This window comes from Hyla sarda, unplaced genomic scaffold (assembly GCF_029499605.1).
Source record: "Hyla sarda isolate aHylSar1 unplaced genomic scaffold, aHylSar1.hap1 scaffold_610, whole genome shotgun sequence".
NCBI lineage: Eukaryota > Metazoa > Chordata > Amphibia > Anura > Hylidae > Hyla > Hyla sarda.
In genome coordinates, this window is record NW_026610625.1 from 139048 (window position 1) to 161522 (window position 22475).

The window sequence follows — 22475 nt, forward strand, 5'->3', positions numbered from 1 at the left end:
TAAAAAAACGTGAAAAAAAAGTAAGAGGAAGAGAAGGGAAAAAAAGGTAGAAATGGGTTTAAAAGTGATTTCGGCGGAGAAATATATATATATATATATATATATATATATATATATATATATACGCGCACACACACACATATATATAAACGTATTCTCCGTTGAGATATTGCAGCCGCTGCTGTGTCCAGGCCCAGGAGCCTTAGCACTGTGCTGTGATGTCACTCAATACCACTGACATCACTAGGTGTAAACAACATCTCTCCTTGCTGTGTATGTGACTACGGAGCTGTTTGGTGATGTCGTCTATTATGGCCTTCATAGAAGCAACAGGAGATTGTTGCATCCATCTAGAACCCTCAGAACTACAGTGCTATGATGTCACTCACTTCCACAGGCCTTGCAGAGTGTAAACAACAACAACCCAGCTTTGTTGTGTATGTAACCATAGGGATTTGTGATGTCACCTAGAACCTTCACAGCAGCGACAGCTTTATGAGGAGCATCAGCACTGCTCTGCCTGAGCAGAACCATCACCGCCATAGGTTGTCAAATAACCCGGGTTTAACCCACACAGGTAAGTCCAATGGGGTGCAGGCATGTCCTCTATGCTTACAGCTTCCCGTGGGTGTTGGTTTGATACCGTTTGGGGACAGCCAAGGAGGCATCTGCAGGCAACAAAGGTAGGTGTGTGCTTGTGTGTGTGTTTCCTATGCAGATCCTAAGCCCAGTGTCACATGCAAGTAGGAGGAGTAAGAAGGGTTCCTGGCAAATCCGGGTTATGGATTGCATTTAAAAAGGCCCCGTGGGAGTGCAATGGGCCCCTGTCTTGCTGCTTAGCAATAATGGTATGGGTTTAGGTTCTGCTGTGTGTACTGGTGGTTGACTGCCCCCCAGCCCAGAGTGTGCATGGAAAATTGTCTGGCAGCCTCCCTGACAGCAGGCAGTGATAGTGCCCATGAAGGGCACCTTGTTGGGCCCGCCCCTTTCACGGTTATCGCTTCTCGGCCTTTTGGCTAAGATCAAGTGTAGTATCTGTTCTTATCAGTTTAATATCTGATACGTCCCCTATCTGGGGACCATATATTAAATGGATTTTTGAGAACGGGGGCCGATTTCGAAGCTTGCTTCCGTCGCCCTATGCATTGACCCGATATGGCAGTATCTTCGGGTACAGTGCACCACCCCCTTACAGGGTTAAAAAGAAAGATTCCTACTTTCATTGCTACCTGCTTGCTGGCTAGCCAGCTAGCCAGCCCTGTGGGCCTTGCTGCTGCTGCAGCCAAAAAACAAAAGGTGGTGCTGCTGCTGCTTCTGCTGCTTCTGCTTCTGCTTGTGTCTGGCCGCTGTTGGAGCGTCCAGGCACAGGACTTCTGCTGCTGCTGACTAAATGGCCTCCTTAATTGGATCATTTGAGTAGCCAGCACACCTGTGCAGGTAGGGCATGACATGATAGGCAGCTGCCTTGATAGCGGGTGGGTGCTGAATGTTCCTAATTGACAAAATAAGATTAATGCTTATGAAGAAATATAAAATCTCATCCCTTCCCCAATATCGCGCCACACCCCTACCCCTTAATTCCCTGGTTGAACTTGATGGACATATGTCTTTTTTCGACCGTACTAACTATGTAACTATGTAACATGACATGGGGGGGGGGGGTCTCCTGGCTGTTCACACAGGTGTGTCATTGCTGTACATTGACCATGCATTGCTTCTGTGGTATTGCAAAGGCAAAGACAAATGCTTCCAGCCATCCATTGCACTAATGGATTGGTCATCAGCTGGCTGTCTATGTCCCGCATCAATATAGACCAAAGTACAGAGGGTTAGGCTATGCTATTGTGCACCTACCTGATGCATCAGAAGGTGCGAGGCCCTTGCTAAATTCTGTGCACAGACTTTGAGATCTATACTTTAGACTGTATCTAAACCTGCTCCAACATGGACTGACATTCTGGCCTACTTTCAGCCGATGCGACTTGTCTGTCGCTGAACAGTCGCTTTTTATGTATTCAGCACCTATGTATAATGTTGTAAAAATGCTCTAGAAGCTAAAGTCGCAGAAATGTCACACATATTTGGCCTGCAACTTTCTGTGCGACAAATTCAGACAGGAAAAATCAGTATAAATCCTTAGAAAATTATTCCCCAGTGTCTCCATCTGCTGGCGGTATTGAATAAGCATTGCTGCACTGATGGGGTATGCATTAGACGAAAAAAAAGAAGAAAAAGAAGAATAATACGCCCAGAAAAGAGGCGAAAAGGAGAAAAACGTAAAAAAACGTGAAAAAAAAGTAAGAGGAAGAGAAGGGAAAAAAAGGTGGAAATGGGTTTAAAAGTGATTTCGGCAGAGAAATATATATATATATATATATATATATATATATATATATATATATACGCGCACACACACACATATATATAAACGTATTCTCCGTTGAGATATTGCAGCCGCTGCTGTGTCCAGGCCCAGGAGCCTTAGCACTGTGCTGTGATGTCACTCAATACCACTGACATCACTAGGTGTAAACAACATCTCTCCTTTGCTGTGTATGTGACTATGGAGCTGTTTGGTGATGTCGTCTATTATGGCCTTCATAGAAGCAACAGGAGATTGTTGCATCCATCTAGAACCCTCAGAACTACAGTGCTATGATGTCACTCACTTCCACAGGCCTTGCAGAGTGTAAACAACAACAACCCAGCTTTGTTGTGTATGTAACCATAGGGATTTGTGATGTCACCTAGAACCTTCACAGCAGCGACAGCTTTATGAGGAGCATCAGCACTGCTCTGCCTGAGCAGAACCATCACCGCCATAGGTTGTCAAATAACCCGGGTTTAACCCACACAGGTAAGTCCAATGGGGTGCAGGCATGTCCTCTATGCTTACAGCTTCCCGTGGGTGTTGGTTTGATACCGTTTGGGGACAGCCAAGGAGGCATCTGCAGGCAACAAAGGTAGGTGTGTGCTTGTGTGTGTGTTTCCTATGCAGATCCTAAGCCCAGTGTCACATGCAAGTAGGAGGAGTAAGAAGGGTTCCTGGCAAATCCGGGTTATGGATTGCATTTAAAAAGGCCCCGTGGGAGTGCAATGGGCCCCTGTCTTGCTGCTTAGCAATAATGGTATGGGTTTAGGTTCTGCTGTGTGTACTGGTGGTTGACTGCCCCCCAGCCCAGAGTGTGCATGGAAAATTGTCTGGCAGCCTCCCTGACAGCAAGCAGTGATAGTGCCCATGAAGGGCACCTTGTTGGGCCCGCCCCTTTCACGGTTATCGCTTCTCGGCCTTTTGGCTAAGATCAAGTGTAGTATCTGTTCTTATCAGTTTAATATCTGATACGTCCCCTATCTGGGGACCATATATTAAATGGATTTTTGAGAACGGGGGCCGATTTCGAAGCTTGCTTCCGTCGCCCTATGCATTGACCCGATATGGCAGTATCTTCGGGTACAGTGCACCACCCCCTTACAGGGTTAAAAAGAAAGATTCCTACTTTCATTGCTACCTGCTTGCTGGCTAGCCAGCTAGCCAGCCCTGTGGGCCTTGCTGCTGCTGCAGCCAAAAAACAAAAGGTGGTGCTGCTGCTGCTTCTGCTGCTTCTGCTTCTGCTTGTGTCTGGCCGCTGTTGGAGCGTCCAGGCACAGGACTTCTGCTGCTGCTGACTAAATGGCCTCCTTAATTGGATCATTTGAGTAGCCAGCACACCTGTGCAGGTAGGGCATGACATGATAGGCAGCTGCCTTGATAGCGGGTGGGTGCTGAATGTTCCTAATTGACAAAATAAGATTAATGCTTATGAAGAAATATAAAATCTCATCCCTTCCCCAATATCGCGCCACACCCCTACCCCTTAATTCCCTGGTTGAACTTGATGGACATATGTCTTTTTTCGACCGTACTAACTATGTAACTATGTAACATAACATGGGGGGGGGGGTGGGGGTCTCCTGGCTGTTCACACAGGTGTGTCATTGCTGTACATTGACCATGCATTGCTTCTGTGGTATTGCAAAGGCAAAGACAAATGCTTCCAGCCATCCATTGCACTAATGGATTGGTCATCAGCTGGCTGTCTATGTCCCGCATCAATATAGACCAAAGTACAGAGGGTTAGGCTATGCTATTGTGCACCTACCTGATGCATCAGAAGGTGCGAGGCCCTTGCTAAATTCTGTGCACAGACTTTGAGATCTATACTTTAGACTGTATCTAAACCTGCTCCAACATGGACTGACATTCTGGCCTACTTTCAGCCGATGCGACTTGTCTGTCGCTGAACAGTCGCTTTTTATGTATTCAGCACCTATGTATAATGTTGTAAAAATGCTCTAGAAGCTAAAGTCGCAGAAATGTCACACATATTTGGCCTGCAACTTTCTGTGCGACAAATTCAGACAGGAAAAATCAGTATAAATCCTTAGAAAATTATCCCCCAGTGTCTCCATCTGCTGGCGGTATTGAATAAGCATTGCTGCACTGATGGGGTATGCATTAGACGAAAAAAAAGAAGAAAAAGAAGAATAATACGCCCAGAAAAGAGGCGAAAAGGAGAAAAACGTAAAAAAACGTGAAAAAAAAGTAAGAGGAAGAGAAGGGAAAAAAAGGTGGAAATGGGTTTAAAAGTGATTTCGGCGGAGAAATATATATATATATATATATATATATATATATACGCGCACACACACACATATATATAAACGTATTCTCCGTTGAGATATTGCAGCCGCTGCTGTGTCCAGGCCCAGGAGCCTTAGCACTGTGCTGTGATGTCACTCAATACCACTGACATCACTAGGTGTAAACAACATCTCTCCTTTGCTGTGTATGTGACTATGGAGCTGTTTGGTGATGTCGTCTATTATGGCCTTCATAGAAGCAACAGGAGATTGTTGCATCCATCTAGAACCCTCAGAACTACAGTGCTATGATGTCACTCACTTCCACAGGCCTTGCAGAGTGTAAACAACAACAACCCAGCTTTGTTGTGTATGTAACCATAGGGATTTGTGATGTCACCTAGAACCTTCACAGCAGCGACAGCTTTATGAGGAGCATCAGCACTGCTCTGCCTGAGCAGAACCATCACCGCCATAGGTTGTCAAATAACCCGGGTTTAACCCACACAGGTAAGTCCAATGGGGTGCAGGCATGTCCTCTATGCTTACAGCTTCCCGTGGGTGTTGGTTTGATACCGTTTGGGGACAGCCAAGGAGGCATCTGCAGGCAACAAAGGTAGGTGTGTGCTTGTGTGTGTGTTTCCTATGCAGATCCTAAGCCCAGTGTCACATGCAAGTAGGAGGAGTAAGAAGGGTTCCTGGCAAATCCGGGTTATGGATTGCATTTAAAAAGGCCCCGTGGGAGTGCAATGGGCCCCTGTCTTGCTGCTTAGCAATAATGGTATGGGTTTAGGTTCTGCTGTGTGTACTGGTGGTTGACTGCCCCCCAGCCCAGAGTGTGCATGGAAAATTGTCTGGCAGCCTCCCTGACAGCAAGCAGTGATAGTGCCCATGAAGGGCACCTTGTTGGGCCCGCCCCTTTCACGGTTATCGCTTCTCGGCCTTTTGGCTAAGATCAAGTGTAGTAATACAGGAGATCTGGTCAGAAGGTACTCGGGTACCCCTCTCCTCGGCCTTGTGGGATCGCCCAGGTTTATTGCCTGGGCTTCACCCACTTGTTGCTATTGGGGAGAGGGCCTAGTCCCAGGGTAACGAGTAGCGATCGCCTCTCAAGACCTTCGGGTGGAGAGAGGTTAGAACCATGGATGATGATCCGGATCCAGGTTCTGTGCCGGCATACGCAAGGATCAAAAACACCGTGAGAGTCATTCTCACGGATGATACCAAAAGGGCGGACGATTTGAAATTCGTAGTAGAGGACGTGCTCGGAGGAGTTTTCGGAATACAGAAGGGCGAGATATTGGCAATCCAGGACTACCCGAAGCGTAAAATTTTTGATGTGACGTTCACACAAAATGGCATCCACAGAGATTTTGTTACCAGAGTTGCTGCGAGTAAAGACAAAAAGCTTCAGGGTGTCCGGATTATTGAGCACGTTCTAGACGATATTAAGCTGGTGGTAGTAAAGATGTATTCCCCTTTCGCCAACCTACACGATGTTGAGTTGTTTTTACAAGTCTATTTTAGTAAGGTTGAGTGCAGAGGAAAAATCATGAACAGCTGTGGCATCTGGACATCTAAGTGGAGATTTCAGGTTACATGCAAAAAAGATGACAGATTGCCAGGGGGAATACAACTACCACCAGCTCGTTTTAAAATAAATAATATGTGTGGCGACCTCTTTTATGCGGGGATGCCAAGCTACTGCAGGAAGTGTCACAGATATGGACACACAAAAGAAAACTGTGAAAGTACATGCAAAAAATGTGGTAGCACACAGCACGAGACAGAGAAATGCACAAGAGGAGGGAGGTGCAATTTCTGTCAACAATTCGGTCACCTTTTCTCCTCTTGTCCCCACAGACATAGGACGGAGCAGCAGTGGCAACCCTGGAGGCAGCAAGGACAGCAACCGGGACACCAGCCGAGGCAAGCAGAGCCAGTGATTACCCCCCCACAAGAGGTAAGCGGTGAGATGGAGAAGGAGAAAGACCCCCCTCAGGCAAAAGGAGGGGACCCTAAAGAGCAGAGGATGGCCAAAAAACGTGCAAGTGGTGAAAAAACTGGCCCCCAGGAGCATGCTGGGTTAAGAGAGGAGCGGACGGCGGCCGAATCCGCTCCTCAGCAACCTCTGGCTCAGGGTCCCCCTGAGAGCGATGATCCGGGTGGAGAGGTGAAGGTTAAAAGGCGGAGGGGCTCCAGAAGACTCTATTCGGAGGCGGTCCAGGGGGAGCCGATGGAAGTACCTGCGGATGCAGGGAACCCAAGTGACGTTCCTCCACAGGTCCCCATAGGGGATACCCCCCCTCCTCCCTGCCAGGAGGAGGTTTCAGGGGTGACCGTCTCTGAGGTACCAGAGACGGAACTAAGTGAACACCCGACCCCTATGGAGGGGCAAGAGGTGGAAGAACCCAATGAGTCTGGAGCCCTGATTGCCAGGATGCCCGAGAACAACTATGCCTCAATCATGATGGAGGAGGGGGGTCGGCTGAGTGATGGTGCCTCCTCTCCTGCTTCCTCTATGCGTACAGTTGAGTCAGATTTTGGGGGGTATGAGGCTTCGGAGGGGGAATCAGAGGTGTAAGACGTTTTCTTGTACATTCCCATGGCTGAGTTGTCCGGTCTGTCCTTGAACGTGAGAAGTGTGAGCGCCAGAGTAAGAAGGGTTGCCCTATTTAATTACTTGTCGGTTTTTGCTGCTTCCGTCCTTTTCCTGCAGGAATGTGGCATCCCGCACAGATTAAATTATAAAGAATATGAAGATGATTGGGTGCACGGTCCATCAGTCTGGTCTGGATCAAATGAGTCCAGATCAGCAGGGGTCGCCATACTTTTTAAAGGGAACGTTTTAATTGAGAGTTTTAACGAAATTTTACCAGGCAGAATTTTATTGGTCAGCGCTTTTATTAATGGTATTAAATGGCAGTTTTTAAATTTTTATGGTTCTCCTGATAAGAATGAAAGAATAAAAATGTTGGAGATTTTACCCCTTTTTATTAACAATTCTAGTCCTCTTGTTTTATCAGGTGATTTTAATTGTATTTTAAGGGGAGAACGCCGTTTTTCGAACGCAGTGAGTAGGAACTATGATAAGACGTCTTTTATGTTAAAAAACTTGATTTTAGATTTTAATCTCACTGATGTTTTTAAAAAATGTAATTTTAACGTACCAGAGGAAGACGGTGTTACCTGGAGCAATGCAAGCTGTAGCTCCAGGATAGATTTTATTTTTTGTTCTTATCAAGTACTGCCTTTTAACTGTGATCTTTTTACCAATGTTTTTTCTGACCATAAATTATTGTATTTTAAAGTTAAAAGTGATTTTAAAAGGAGAACTGGTAGGAATGCCTGGAAGTTAAACGTGTCCCTTTTTGAAGATCCGCAGGTTTTATCAGATTTTATCACCTTTTACAAGGAATGCAGACGAGTAAAAGACCCCAACACTCCCACCAGTATCTGGTGGGAAAAAATGAAACTAAAAATAAAAGAATTTTTTATCCGTGTTGGGGTTAGGAAAGCTAAAGAAAAACGTGAATTTTATAATATCCTAAATACTCGTCTGCAAACCCTGTACAAATTCAGAGCACATGGGATGGAGGTGGAGAAGGAGGTACATGATCTTAAAAAAGAAATAACTAAGTGCCTGGAGCAGAAAGGAAAAGAAATTATCTTTAGGTCTCGAATACAGCATCTTGAGGAAAACGAGACCTGCTCCAGGTATTTTTTTAAGAAAATACATGAAAATAGAAGGTTAATAGAAAACATTGAAGGAGTGAATGATGTACAGGGTATTTTAAAAAAGGTGCAAGAGTTTTATGCGGATCTTTTTAATGTAAAACACATTGATGAATGTTTTATGAATGACTCGTTAAAGGAGATCACCAATTTTTTAGATCCTGTCTCACAGTCTTTTTTATTGCAGAATATTTCAGAGCAGGAGATTTTAGAGACCGTCAAGAGTTTTAAAACAGGTAAAGTGCCTGGGCCGGATGGTATACCCATTGAATTTTATGTTACTTTTTATGGTATTTTAAAAGAAGATTTGTTCTCCCTTTTTACGGAAGTCTTTAAGTCTAAAATCCTCCCAGGCTCATGGAAGAAGGGTGATGTCTCCCTGCTATTCAAAAAGGGAGACCGGTCGGAACTCAAAAACTGGAGACCAATCACCCTTCTGAACTGCGACTATAAAATAATGGCGAAACTGTGTGCTAACCGCTTAAAGAACGTAATCCATAAAATAATTCATACAAACCAAGTCTGTGGGGTGCCTGGGAGGAGTTTATGGGAGAACCTAAACCTTTTAAAGGATGTAATTAGCGACACCAAATTAAGAAAAGGAAAGCTGGCGGTTTTATCCATAGATTTTGAAAAAGCTTTCGACAGGGTGTCACATTTTTATCTTTTTAAGGTTTTAGAGAAAATGGGTATACCTGATGGCTTTTTATTGTCTCTTAGAGCTTTTTATGATAACTGTACTAGTAAAATTTTAGTAAATGGTTTTAAGACACAGGGCGTGATTTTAAATTCCGGAGTGAAGCAGGGGTGTCCCTTGTCCCCACTACTCTTCATTTGCGCAATAGAGCCTCTTTTATGTACAATACGAAAGGATAAGCAGATCCATGGAGTCCCCCTGCCAGGAGGAGGGGGACTAGAGGCGAAGGTAGTGGGGTACATGGACGATGTTGCGGTGTTTTGCAGGGACACCCCATCGCTTCAGAAGACACTAAAACAGATTCAATATTTTAATTGTGCCTCCGGTTTTAAAGTCAATTTTAACAAAAGTAACATTTTAAACATAGGCGGAATGCCTTTGTATGATGTGCCCGTCCCTGTGTCTGAGTCGGTGCAGATTTTAGGTGTCTCCTTTGACGAGTCTAATAATGGTTTTAATAGCTGGGACTTGGTGGCTCAAAAAATAAATAAGAAAATATGTATGTGGAACATGCGAGAACTTACAATGGAAGGGAAGGTTTTTAATTACAAAAATGGTGCTTTTACCTATTTTATTGTATTTAAGTCTGGTTTTCCCACCCCCCGAAATGGTTCTAAAGAAAATAACAAAAGCTTGTTTTACTTTCTTTTGGAGTTCTAAGAGCGAAAAATTAAAGAGACAAATTGTGATAAAACCGAACTCCAGGGGCGGTAAGGATTTTCCAGATTTTAAAGCTTTCCTTTTAATAAAGTTTTTTAGCATGTGTTTTACTACTGTTTTTAAAGATAGCTACTGGTCTTATTTTGTTCGTTTTAATACTGGTTATTTTATGCGGAGGAACGGCTGGTTTTCTACAGTTTTAAGTTGCCCTTATTCTTTGAATTTACCCCCTCAATACATGATTTTAGGAAAAATTTTAAACTTATATAATTTTAAAGGTAAAAGTGTTCAGGATCTGTGCAATAGCAAAAAACTACTAAAGGAAATAAAAGAAACCAGTACCGTGACTCCCATCAAAAATTTTAACGAACAGAAGTGTATACAGATTTGGAAGATGTTGAGTATTAATTATCTTTTTAATTCACAGAAGGACCTGGCCTGGAGCTGCGCACACGAGTGTCTTCCATGCCGGGCATTCCAGCACCGAAGAGGATTATCCAACTCTGCAACCTGCCCGAGGGAGGGATGCCGACAAGAGGAGACCGTGCACCATCTAATATGGACTTGTTTTTACTCGCAGAAAATATGGACAAAGATACTCCCTCTGGTAAAAAGGATAACTGGACTAAAAGACTTAAATATTGCAGTGGTTTTTTATGGTTGCCTGGAATGCCCAACACGGACTCAAGAGACTATTGCATGGAAGATCATAAACTGTGTGAAGGCAGCTCTGTGGAAGGCCAGGAATATTTTATTGTTCAAGCATGAGGTTTTATCTGTGAAGGACATTTTATCTATCTGTTTTTATGAAATGTACCAGTACTATCTTTTAGACAAGAAGAGATTTCCGCTTTTATCCAGAAAATGTTTTTTAAAAGAATGGAATTCTATCTTGTAAAGCCACCAAGTGCCCATTTTATGTTTTAATATGTTGTAAATATGTTATTTATATGTAACTGTATTTATTGACATATTTAGACAACTTTGTTAACATTATTTAATTTTTAATAAAGTTGCCCCCGTAAGGGTAGTCAAGTTAAAAAAAAAAATCTGTTCTTATCAGTTTAATATCTGATACGTCCCCTATCTGGGGACCATATATTAAATGGATTTTTGAGAACGGGGGCCGATTTCGAAGCTTGCTTCCGTCGCCCTATGCATTGACCCGATATGGCAGTATCTTCGGGTACAGTGCACCACCCCCTTACAGGGTTAAAAAGAAAGATTCCTACTTTCATTGCTACCTGCTTGCTGGCTAGCCAGCTAGCCAGCCCTGTGGGCCTTGCTGCTGCTGCAGCCAAAAAACAAAAGGTGGTGCTGCTGCTGCTTCTGCTGCTTCTGCTTCTGCTTGTGTCTGGCCGCTGTTGGAGCGTCCAGGCACAGGACTTCTGCTGCTGCTGACTAAATGGCCTCCTTAATTGGATCATTTGAGTAGCCAGCACACCTGTGCAGGTAGGGCATGACATGATAGGCAGCTGCCTTGATAGCGGGTGGGTGCTGAATGTTCCTAATTGACAAAATAAGATTAATGCTTATGAAGAAATATAAAATCTCATCCCTTCCCCAATATCGCGCCACACCCCTACCCCTTAATTCCCTGGTTGAACTTGATGGACATATGTCTTTTTTCGACCGTACTAACTATGTAACTATGTAACATAACATGGGGGGGGGTGGGGGTCTCCTGGCTGTTCACACAGGTGTGTCATTGCTGTACATTGACCATGCATTGCTTCTGTGGTATTGCAAAGGCAAAGACAAATGCTTCCAGCCATCCATTGCACTAATGGATTGGTCATCAGCTGGCTGTCTATGTCCCGCATCAATATAGACCAAAGTACAGAGGGTTAGGCTATGCTATTGTGCACCTACCTGATGCATCAGAAGGTGCGAGGTCCTTGCTAAATTCTGTGCACAGACTTTGAGATCTATACTTTAGACTGTATCTAAACCTGCTCCAACATGGACTGACATTCTGGCCTACTTTCAGCCGATGCGACTTGTCTGTCGCTGAACAGTCGCTTTTTATGTATTCAGCACCTATGTATAATGTTGTAAAAATGCTCTAGAAGCTAAAGTCGCAGAAATGTCACACATATTTGGCCTGCAACTTTCTGTGCGACAAATTCAGACAGGAAAAATCAGTATAAATCCTTAGAAAATTATCCCCCAGTGTCTCCATCTGCTGGCGGTATTGAATAAGCATTGCTGCACTGATGGGGTATGCATTAGACGAAAAAAAAGAAGAAAAAGAAGAATAATACGCCCAGAAAAGAGGCGAAAAGGAGAAAAACGTAAAAAAACGTGAAAAAAAAGTAAGAGGAAGAGAAGGGAAAAAAAGGTGGAAATGGGTTTAAAAGTGATTTCGGCGGAGAAATATATATATATATATATATATATATATATATATATATATACGCGCACACACACACATATATATAAACGTATTCTCCGTTGAGATATTGCAGCCGCTGCTGTGTCCAGGCCCAGGAGCCTTAGCACTGTGCTGTGATGTCACTCAATACCACTGACATCACTAGGTGTAAACAACATCTCTCCTTTGCTGTGTATGTGACTATGGAGCTGTTTGGTGATGTCGTCTATTATGGCCTTCATAGAAGCAACAGGAGATTGTTGCATCCATCTAGAACCCTCAGAACTACAGTGCTATGATGTCACTCACTTCCACAGGCCTTGCAGAGTGTAAACAACAACAACCCAGCTTTGTTGTGTATGTAACCATAGGGATTTGTGATGTCACCTAGAACCTTCACAGCAGCGACAGCTTTATGAGGAGCATCAGCACTGCTCTGCCTGAGCAGAACCATCACCGCCATAGGTTGTCAAATAACCCGGGTTTAACCCACACAGGTAAGTTTAATGGGGTGCAGGCATGTCCTCTATGCTTACAGCTTCCCGTGGGTGTTGGTTTGATACCGTTTGGGGACAGCCAAGGAGGCATCTGCAGGCAACAAAGGTAGGTGTGTGCTTGTGTGTGTGTTTCCTATGCAGATCCTAAGCCCAGTGTCACATGCAAGTAGGAGGAGTAAGAAGGGTTCCTGGCAAATCCGGGTTATGGATTGCATTTAAAAAGGCCCCGTGGGAGTGCAATGGGCCCCTGTCTTGCTGCTTAGCAATAATGGTATGGGTTTAGGTTCTGCTGTGTGTACTGGTGGTTGACTGCCCCCCAGCCCAGAGTGTGCATGGAAAATTGTCTGGCAGCCTCCCTGACAGCAAGCAGTGATAGTGCCCATGAAGGGCACCTTGTTGGGCCCGCCCCTTTCACGGTTATCGCTTCTCGGCCTTTTGGCTAAGATCAAGTGTAGTAATACAGGAGATCTGGTCAGAAGGTACTCGGGTACCCCTCTCCTCGGCCTTGTGGGATCGCCCAGGTTTATTGCCTGGGCTTCACCCACTTGTTGCTATTGGGGAGAGGGCCTAGTCCCAGGGTAACGAGTAGCGATCGCCTCTCAAGACCTTCGGGTGGAGAGAGGTTAGAACCATGGATGATGATCCGGATCCAGGTTCTGTGCCGGCATACGCAAGGATCAAAAACACCGTGAGAGTCATTCTCACGGATGATACCAAAAGGGCGGACGATTTGAAATTCGTAGTAGAGGACGTGCTCGGAGGAGTTTTCGGAATACAGAAGGGCGAGATATTGGCAATCCAGGACTACCCGAAGCGTAAAATTTTTGATGTGACGTTCACACAAAATGGCATCCACAGAGATTTTGTTACCAGAGTTGCTGCGAGTAAAGACAAAAAGCTTCAGGGTGTCCGGATTATTGAGCACGTTCTAGACGATATTAAGCTGGTGGTAGTAAAGATGTATTCCCCTTTCGCCAACCTACACGATGTTGAGTTGTTTTTACAAGTCTATTTTAGTAAGGTTGAGTGCAGAGGAAAAATCATGAACAGCTGTGGCATCTGGACATCTAAGTGGAGATTTCAGGTTACATGCAAAAAAGATGACAGATTGCCAGGGGGAATACAACTACCACCAGCTCGTTTTAAAATAAATAATATGTGTGGCGACCTCTTTTATGCGGGGATGCCAAGCTACTGCAGGAAGTGTCACAGATATGGACACACAAAAGAAAACTGTGAAAGTACATGCAAAAAATGTGGTAGCACACAGCACGAGACAGAGAAATGCACAAGAGGAGGGAGGTGCAATTTCTGTCAACAATTCGGTCACCTTTTCTCCTCTTGTCCCCACAGACATAGGACGGAGCAGCAGTGGCAACCCTGGAGGCAGCAAGGACAGCAACCGGGACACCAGCCGAGGCAAGCAGAGCCAGTGATTACCCCCCCACAAGAGGTAAGCGGTGAGATGGAGAAGGAGAAAGACCCCCCTCAGGCAAAAGGAGGGGACCCTAAAGAGCAGAGGATGGCCAAAAAACGTGCAAGTGGTGAAAAAACTGGCCCCCAGGAGCATGCTGGGTTAAGAGAGGAGCGGACGGCGGCCGAATCCGCTCCTCAGCAACCTCTGGCTCAGGGTCCCCCTGAGAGCGATGATCCGGGTGGAGAGGTGAAGGTTAAAAGGCGGAGGGGCTCCAGAAGACTCTATTCGGAGGCGGTCCAGGGGGAGCCGATGGAAGTACCTGCGGATGCAGGGAACCCAAGTGACGTTCCTCCACAGGTCCCCATAGGGGATACCCCCCCTCCTCCCTGCCAGGAGGAGGTTTCAGGGGTGACCGTCTCTGAGGTACCAGAGACGGAACTAAGTGAACACCCGACCCCTATGGAGGGGCAAGAGGTGGAAGAACCCAATGAGTCTGGAGCCCTGATTGCCAGGATGCCCGAGAACAACTATGCCTCAATCATGATGGAGGAGGGGGGTCGGCTGAGTGATGGTGCCTCCTCTCCTGCTTCCTCTATGCGTACAGTTGAGTCAGATTTTGGGGGGTATGAGGCTTCGGAGGGGGAATCAGAGGTGTAAGACGTTTTCTTGTACATTCCCATGGCTGAGTTGTCCGGTCTGTCCTTGAACGTGAGAAGTGTGAGCGCCAGAGTAAGAAGGGTTGCCCTATTTAATTACTTGTCGGTTTTTGCTGCTTCCGTCCTTTTCCTGCAGGAATGTGGCATCCCGCACAGATTAAATTATAAAGAATATGAAGATGATTGGGTGCACGGTCCATCAGTCTGGTCTGGATCAAATGAGTCCAGATCAGCAGGGGTCGCCATACTTTTTAAAGGGAACGTTTTAATTGAGAGTTTTAACGAAATTTTACCAGGCAGAATTTTATTGGTCAGCGCTTTTATTAATGGTATTAAATGGCAGTTTTAAAATTTTTATGGTTCTCCTGATAAGAATGAAAGAATAAAAATGTTGGAGATTTTACCCCTTTTTATTAACAATTCTAGTCCTCTTGTTTTATCAGGTGATTTTAATTGTATTTTAAGGGGAGAACGCCGTTTTTCGAACGCAGTGAGTAGGAACTATGATAAGACGTCTTTTATGTTAAAAAACTTGATTTTAGATTTTAATCTCACTGATGTTTTTAAAAAATGTAATTTTAACGTACCAGAGGAAGACGGTGTTACCTGGAGCAATGCAAGCTGTAGCTCCAGGATAGATTTTATTTTTTGTTCTTATCAAGTACTGCCTTTTAACTGTGATCTTTTTACCAATGTTTTTTCTGACCATAAATTATTGTATTTTAAAGTTAAAAGTGATTTTAAAAGGAGAACTGGTAGGAATGCCTGGAAGTTAAACGTGTCCCTTTTTGAAGATCCGCAGGTTTTATCAGATTTTATCACCTTTTACAAGGAATGCAGACGAGTAAAAGACCCCAACACTCCCACCAGTATCTGGTGGGAAAAAATGAAACTAAAAATAAAAGAATTTTTTATCCGTGTTGGGGTTAGGAAAGCTAAAGAAAAACGTGAATTTTATAATATCCTAAATACTCGTCTGCAAACCCTGTACAAATTCAGAGCACATGGGATGGAGGTGGAGAAGGAGGTACATGATCTTAAAAAAGAAATAACTAAGTGCCTGGAGCAGAAAGGAAAAGAAATTATCTTTAGGTCTCGAATACAGCATCTTGAGGAAAACGAGACCTGCTCCAGGTATTTTTTTAAGAAAATACATGAAAATAGAAGGTTAATAGAAAACATTGAAGGAGTGAATGATGTACAGGGTATTTTAAAAAAGGTGCAAGAGTTTTATGCGGATCTTTTTAATGTAAAACACATTGATGAATGTTTTATGAATGACTCGTTAAAGGAGATCACCAATTTTTTAGATCCTGTCTCACAGTCTTTTTTATTGCAGAATATTTCAGAGCAGGAGATTTTAGAGACCGTCAAGAGTTTTAAAACAGGTAAAGTGCCTGGGCCGGATGGTATACCCATTGAATTTTATGTTACTTTTTATGGTATTTTAAAAGAAGATTTGTTCTCCCTTTTTACGGAAGTCTTTAAGTCTAAAATCCTCCCAGGCTCATGGAAGAAGGGTGATGTCTCCCTGCTATTCAAAAAGGGAGACCGGTCGGAACTCAAAAACTGGAGACCAATCACCCTTCTGAACTGCGACTATAAAATAATGGCGAAACTGTGTGCTAACCGCTTAAAGAACGTAATCCATAAAATAATTCATACAAACCAAGTCTGTGGGGTGCCTGGGAGGAGTTTATGGGAGAACCTAAACCTTTTAAAGGATGTAATTAGCGACACCAAATTAAGAAAAGGAAAGCTGGCGGTTTTATCCATAGATTTTGAAAAAGCTTTCGACAGGGTGTCACATTTTTATCTTTTTAAGGTTTTAGAGAAAATGGGTATACCTGATGGCTTTTTATTGTCTCTTAGAGCTTTTTATGATAACTGTACTAGTAAAATTTTAGTAAATGGTTTTAAGACACAGGGCGTGATTTTAAATTCCGGAGTGAAGCAGGGGTGTCCCTTGTCCCCACTACTCTTCATTTGCGCAATAGAGCCTCTTTTATGTACAATACGAAAGGATAAGCAGATCCATGGAGTCCCCCTGCCAGGAGGAGGGGGACTAGAGGCGAAGGTAGTGGGGTACATGGACGATGTTGCGGTGTTTTGCAGGGACACCCCATCGCTTCAGAAGACACTAAAACAGATTCAATATTTTAATTGTGCCTCCGGTTTTAAAGTCAATTTTAACAAAAGTAACATTTTAAACATAGGCGGAATGCCTTTGTATGATGTGCCCGTCCCTGTGTCTGAGTCGGTGCAGATTTTAGGTGTCTCCTTTGACGAGTCTAATAATGGTTTTAATAGCTGGGACTTGGTGGCTCAAAAAATAAATAAGAAAATATGTATGTGGAACATGCGAGAACTTACAATGGAAGGGAAGGTTTTTAATTACAAAAATGGTGCTTTTACCTATTTTATTGTATTTAAGTCTGGTTTTCCCACCCCCCGAAATGGTTCTAAAGAAAATAACAAAAGCTTGTTTTACTTTCTTTTGGAGTTCTAAGAGCGAAAAATTAAAGAGACAAATTGTGATAAAACCGAACTCCAGGGGCGGTAAGGATTTTCCAGATTTTAAAGCTTTCCTTTTAATAAAGTTTTTTAGCATGTGTTTTACTACTGTTTTTAAAGATAGCTACTGGTCTTATTTTGTTCGTTTTAATACTGGTTATTTTATGCGGAGGAACGGCTGGTTTTCTACAGTTTTAAGTTGCCCTTATTCTTTGAATTTACCCCCTCAATACATGATTTTAGGAAAAATTTTAAACTTATATAATTTTAAAGGTAAAAGTGTTCAGGATCTGTGCAATAGCAAAAAACTACTAAAGGAAATAAAAGAAACCAGTACCGTGACTCCCATCAAAAATTTTAACGAACAGAAGTGTATACAGATTTGGAAGATGTTGAGTATTAATTATCTTTTTAATTCACAGAAGGACCTGGCCTGGAGCTGCGCACACGAGTGTCTTCCATGCCGGGCATTCCAGCACCGAAGAGGATTATCCAACTCTGCAACCTGCCCGAGGGAGGGATGCCGACAAGAGGAGACCGTGCACCATCTAATATGGACTTGTTTTTACTCGCAGAAAATATGGACAAAGATACTCCCTCTGGTAAAAAGGATAACTGGACTAAAAGACTTAAATATTGCAGTGGTTTTTTATGGTTGCCTGGAATGCCCAACACGGACTCAAGAGACTATTGCATGGAAGATCATAAACTGTGTGAAGGCAGCTCTGTGGAAGGCCAGGAATATTTTATTGTTCAAGCATGAGGTTTTATCTGTGAAGGACATTTTATCTATCTGTTTTTATGAAATGTACCAGTACTATCTTTTAGACAAGAAGAGATTTCCGCTTTTATCCAGAAAATGTTTTTTAAAAGAATGGAATTCTATCTTGTAAAGCCACCAAGTGCCCATTTTATGTTTTAATATGTTGTAAATATGTTATTTATATGTAACTGTATTTATTGACATATTTAGACAACTTTGTTAACATTATTTAATTTTTAATAAAGTTGCCCCCGTAAGGGTAGTCAAGTTAAAAAAAAAAATCTGTTCTTATCAGTTTAATATCTGATACGTCCCCTATCTGGGGACCATATATTAAATGGATTTTTGAGAACGGGGGCCGATTTCGAAGCTTGCTTCCGTCGCCCTATGCATTGACCCGATATGGCAGTATCTTCGGGTACAGTGCACCACCCCCTTACAGGGTTAAAAAGAAAGATTCCTACTTTCATTGCTACCTGCTTGCTGGCTAGCCAGCTAGCCAGCCCTGTGGGCCTTGCTGCTGCTGCAGCCAAAAAACAAAAGGTGGTGCTGCTGCTGCTTCTGCTGCTTCTGCTTCTGCTTGTGTCTGGCCGCTGTTGGAGCGTCCAGGCACAGGACTTCTGCTGCTGCTGACTAAATGGCCTCCTTAATTGGATCATTTGAGTAGCCAGCACACCTGTGCAGGTAGGGCATGACATGATAGGCAGCTGCCTTGATAGCGGGTGGGTGCTGAATGTTCCTAATTGACAAAATAAGATTAATGCTTATGAAGAAATATAAAATCTCATCCCTTCCCCAATATCGCGCCACACCCCTACCCCTTAATTCCCTGGTTGAACTTGATGGACATATGTCTTTTTTCGACCGTACTAACTATGTAACTATGTAACATAACATGGGGGGGGGGGTCTCCTGGCTGTTCACACAGGTGTGTCATTGCTGTACATTGACCATGCATTGCTTCTGTGGTATTGCAAAGGCAAAGACAAATGCTTCCAGCCATCCATTGCACTAATGGATTGGTCATCAGCTGGCTGTCTATGTCCCGCATCAATATAGACCAAAGTACAGAGGGTTAGGCTATGCTATTGTGCACCTACCTGATGCATCAGAAGGTGCGAGGCCCTTGCTAAATTCTGTGCACAGACTTTGAGATCTATACTTTAGACTGTATCTAAACCTGCTCCAACATGGACTGACATTCTGGCCTACTTTCAGCCGATGCGACTTGTCTGTCGCTGAACAGTCGCTTTTTATGTATTCAGCACCTATGTATAATGTTGTAAAAATGCTCTAGAAGCTAAAGTCGCAGAAATGTCACACATATTTGGCCTGCAACTTTCTGTGCGACAAATTCAGACAGGAAAAATCAGTATAAATCCTTAGAAAATTATCCCCCAGTGTCTCCATCTGCTGGCGGTATTGAATAAGCATTGCTGCACTGATGGGGTATGCATTAGACAAAAAAAAAGAAGAAAAAGAAGAATAATACGCCCAGAAAAGAGGCGAAAAGGAGAAAAACGTAAAAAAACGTGAAAAAAAAGTAAGAGGAAGAGAAGGGAAAAAAAGGTGGAAATGGGTTTAAAAGTGATTTCGGCGGAGAAATATATATATATATATATATATATATATATATATATATATATATGCGCACACACACACATATATATAAACGTATTCTCCGTTGAGATATTGCAGCCGCTGCTGTGTCCAGGCCCAGGAGCCTTAGCACTGTGCTGTGATGTCACTCAATACCACTGACATCACTAGGTGTAAACAACATCTCTCCTTTGCTGTGTATGTGACTATGGAGCTGTTTGGTGATGTCGTCTATTATGGCCTTCATAGAAGCAACAGGAGATTGTTGCATCCATCTAGAACCCTCAGAACTACAGTGCTATGATGTCACTCACTTCCACAGGCCTTGCAGAGTGTAAACAACAACAACCCAGCTTTGTTGTGTATGTAACCATAGGTATTTGTGATGTCACCTAGAACCTTCACAGCAGCGACAGCTTTATGAGGAGCATCAGCACTGCTCTGCCTGAGCAGAACCATCACCGCCATAGGTTGTCAAATAACCCGGGTTTAACCCACACAGGTAAGTCCAATGGGGTGCAGGCATGTCCTCTATGCCTACAGCTTCCCGTGGGTGTTGGTTTGATACCGTTTGGGGACAGCCAAGGAGGCATCTGCAGGCAACAAAGGTAGGTGTGTGCTTGTGTGTGTGTTTCCTATGCAGATCCTAAGCCCAGTGTCACATGCAAGTAGGAGGAGTAAGAAGGGTTCCTGGCAAATCCGGGTTATGGATTGCATTTAAAAAGGCCCCGTGGGAGTGCAATGGGCCCCTGTCTTGCTGCTTAGCAATAATGGTATGGGTTTAGGTTCTGCTTTGTGTACTGGTGGTTGACTGCCCCCCAGCCCAGAGTGTGCATGGAAAATTGTCTGGCAGCCTCCCTGACAGCAAGCAGTGATAGTGCCCATGAAGGGCACCTTGTTGGGCCCGCCCCTTTCACGGTTATCGCTTCTCGGCCTTTTGGCTAAGATCAAGTGTAGTATCTGTTCTTATCAGTTTAATATCTGATACGTCCCCTATCTGGGGACCATATATTAAATGGATTTTTGAGAACGGGGGCCGATTTCGAAGCTTGCTTCCGTCGCCCTATGCATTGACCCGATATGGCAGTATCTTCGGGTACAGTGCACCACCCCCTTACAGGGTTAAAAAGAAAGATTCCTACTTTCATTGCTACCTGCTTGCTGGCTAGCCAGCTAGCCAGCCCTGTGGGCCTTGCTGCTGCTGCAGCCAAAAAACAAAAGGTGGTGCTGCTGCTGCTTCTGCTGCTTCTGCTTCTGCTTGTGTCTGGCCGCTGTTGGAGCGTCCAGGCACAGGACTTCTGCTGCTGCTGACTAAATGGCCTCCTTAATTGGATCATTTGAGTAGCCAGCACACCTGTGCAGGTAGGGCATGACATGATAGGCAGCTGCCTTGATAGCGGGTGGGTGCTGAATGTTCCTAATTGACAAAATAAGATTAATGCTTATGAAGAAATATAAAATCTCATCCCTTCCCCAATATCGCGCCACACCCCTACCCCTTAATTCCCTGGTTGAACTTGATGGACATATGTCTTTTTTCGACCGTACTAACTATGTAACTATGTAACATAACATGGGGGGGGGGGGGGGGGGGGGTCTCCTGGCTGTTCACACAGGTGTGTCATTGCTGTACATTGACCATGCATTGCTTCTGTGGTATTGCAAAGGCAAAGACAAATGCTTCCAGCCATCCATTGCACTAATGGATTGGTCATCAGCTGGCTGTCTATGTCCCGCATCAATATAGACCAAAGTACAGAGGGTTAGGCTATGCTATTGTGCACCTACCTGATGCATCAGAAGGTGCGAGGCCCTTGCTAAATTCTGTGCACAGACTTTGAGATCTATACTTTAGACTGTATCTAAACCTGCTCCAACATGGACTGACATTCTGGCCTACTTTCAGCCGATGCGACTTGTCTGTCGCTGAACAGTCGCTTTTTATGTATTCAGCACCTATGTATAATGTTGTAAAAATGCTCTAGAAGCTAAAGTCGCAGAAATGTCACACTATTTGGCCTGCAACTTTCTGTGCGACAAATTCAGACAGGAAAAATCAGTATAAATCCTTAGAAAATTATCCCCCAGTGTCTCCATCTGCTGGCGGTATTGAATAAGCATTGCTGCACTGATGGGGTATGCATTAGACGAAAAAAAAGAAGAAAAAGAAGAATAATACGCCCAGAAAAGAGGCGAAAAGGAGAAAAACGTAAAAAAACGTGAAAAAAAAAGTAAGAGGAAGAGAAGGGAAAAAAAGGTGGAAATGGGTTTAAAAGTGATTTTGGCGGAGAAATATATATATATATATATATATATATATATATATATATATATATATATATATACGCGCACACACACACATATATATAAACGTATTCTCCGTTGAGATATTGCAGCCGCTGCTGTGTCCAGGCCCAGGAGCCTTAGCACTGTGCTGTGATGTCACTCAATACCACTGACATCACTAGGTGTAAACAACATCTCTCCTTTGCTGTGTATGTGACTATGGAGCTGTTTGGTGATGTCGTCTATTATGGCCTTCATAGAAGCAACAGGAGATTGTTGCATCCATCTAGAACCCTCAGAACTACAGTGCTATGATGTCACTCACTTCCACAGGCCTTGCAGAGTGTAAACAACAACAACCCAGCTTTGTTGTGTATGTAACCATAGGGATTTGTGATGTCACCTAGAACCTTCACAGCAGCGACAGCTTTATGAGGAGCATCAGCACTGCTCTGCCTGAGCAGAACCATCACCGCCATAGGTTGTCAAATAACCCGGGTTTAACCCACACAGGTAAGTCCAATGGGGTGCAGGCATGTCCTCTATGCTTACAGCTTCCCGTGGGTGTTGGTTTGATACCGTTTGGGGACAGCCAAGGAGGCATCTGCAGGCAACAAAGGTAGGTGTGTGCTTGTGTGTGTGTTTCCTATGCAGATC

General features: G+C 43.9%; 3 non-coding genes and 4 pseudogenes across 3 annotated transcripts; all 7 read left to right on the forward strand.

The window, feature by feature from the left end:
- The first annotated feature begins 996 nt into the window (after window positions 1-996).
- Window positions 997-1187, forward strand: LOC130341092 (U2 spliceosomal RNA). The gene has a single exon (XR_008881091.1). It is a non-coding gene; the product is annotated as a U2 spliceosomal RNA (small nuclear RNA).
- Window positions 1188-3276: 2089 nt separating this feature from the next.
- LOC130341093 (U2 spliceosomal RNA) lies at window positions 3277-3467 on the forward strand. Its single transcript, XR_008881092.1, has one exon. It is a non-coding gene; the product is annotated as a U2 spliceosomal RNA (small nuclear RNA).
- Window positions 3468-5549: 2082 nt separating this feature from the next.
- LOC130341048 (U2 spliceosomal RNA) lies at window positions 5550-5682 on the forward strand (annotated as a pseudogene).
- Window positions 5683-10709: 5027 nt separating this feature from the next.
- On the forward strand, window positions 10710-10914 carry LOC130341039 (U2 spliceosomal RNA; annotated as a pseudogene).
- A 2088-nt stretch (window positions 10915-13002) lies between these two features.
- LOC130341049 (U2 spliceosomal RNA) lies at window positions 13003-13135 on the forward strand (annotated as a pseudogene).
- A 5027-nt stretch (window positions 13136-18162) lies between these two features.
- LOC130341041 (U2 spliceosomal RNA) lies at window positions 18163-18367 on the forward strand (annotated as a pseudogene).
- A 2086-nt stretch (window positions 18368-20453) lies between these two features.
- Window positions 20454-20644, forward strand: LOC130341096 (U2 spliceosomal RNA). Its single transcript, XR_008881094.1, has one exon. It is a non-coding gene; the product is annotated as a U2 spliceosomal RNA (small nuclear RNA).
- The last annotated feature ends 1831 nt before the right edge of the window (window positions 20645-22475 follow it).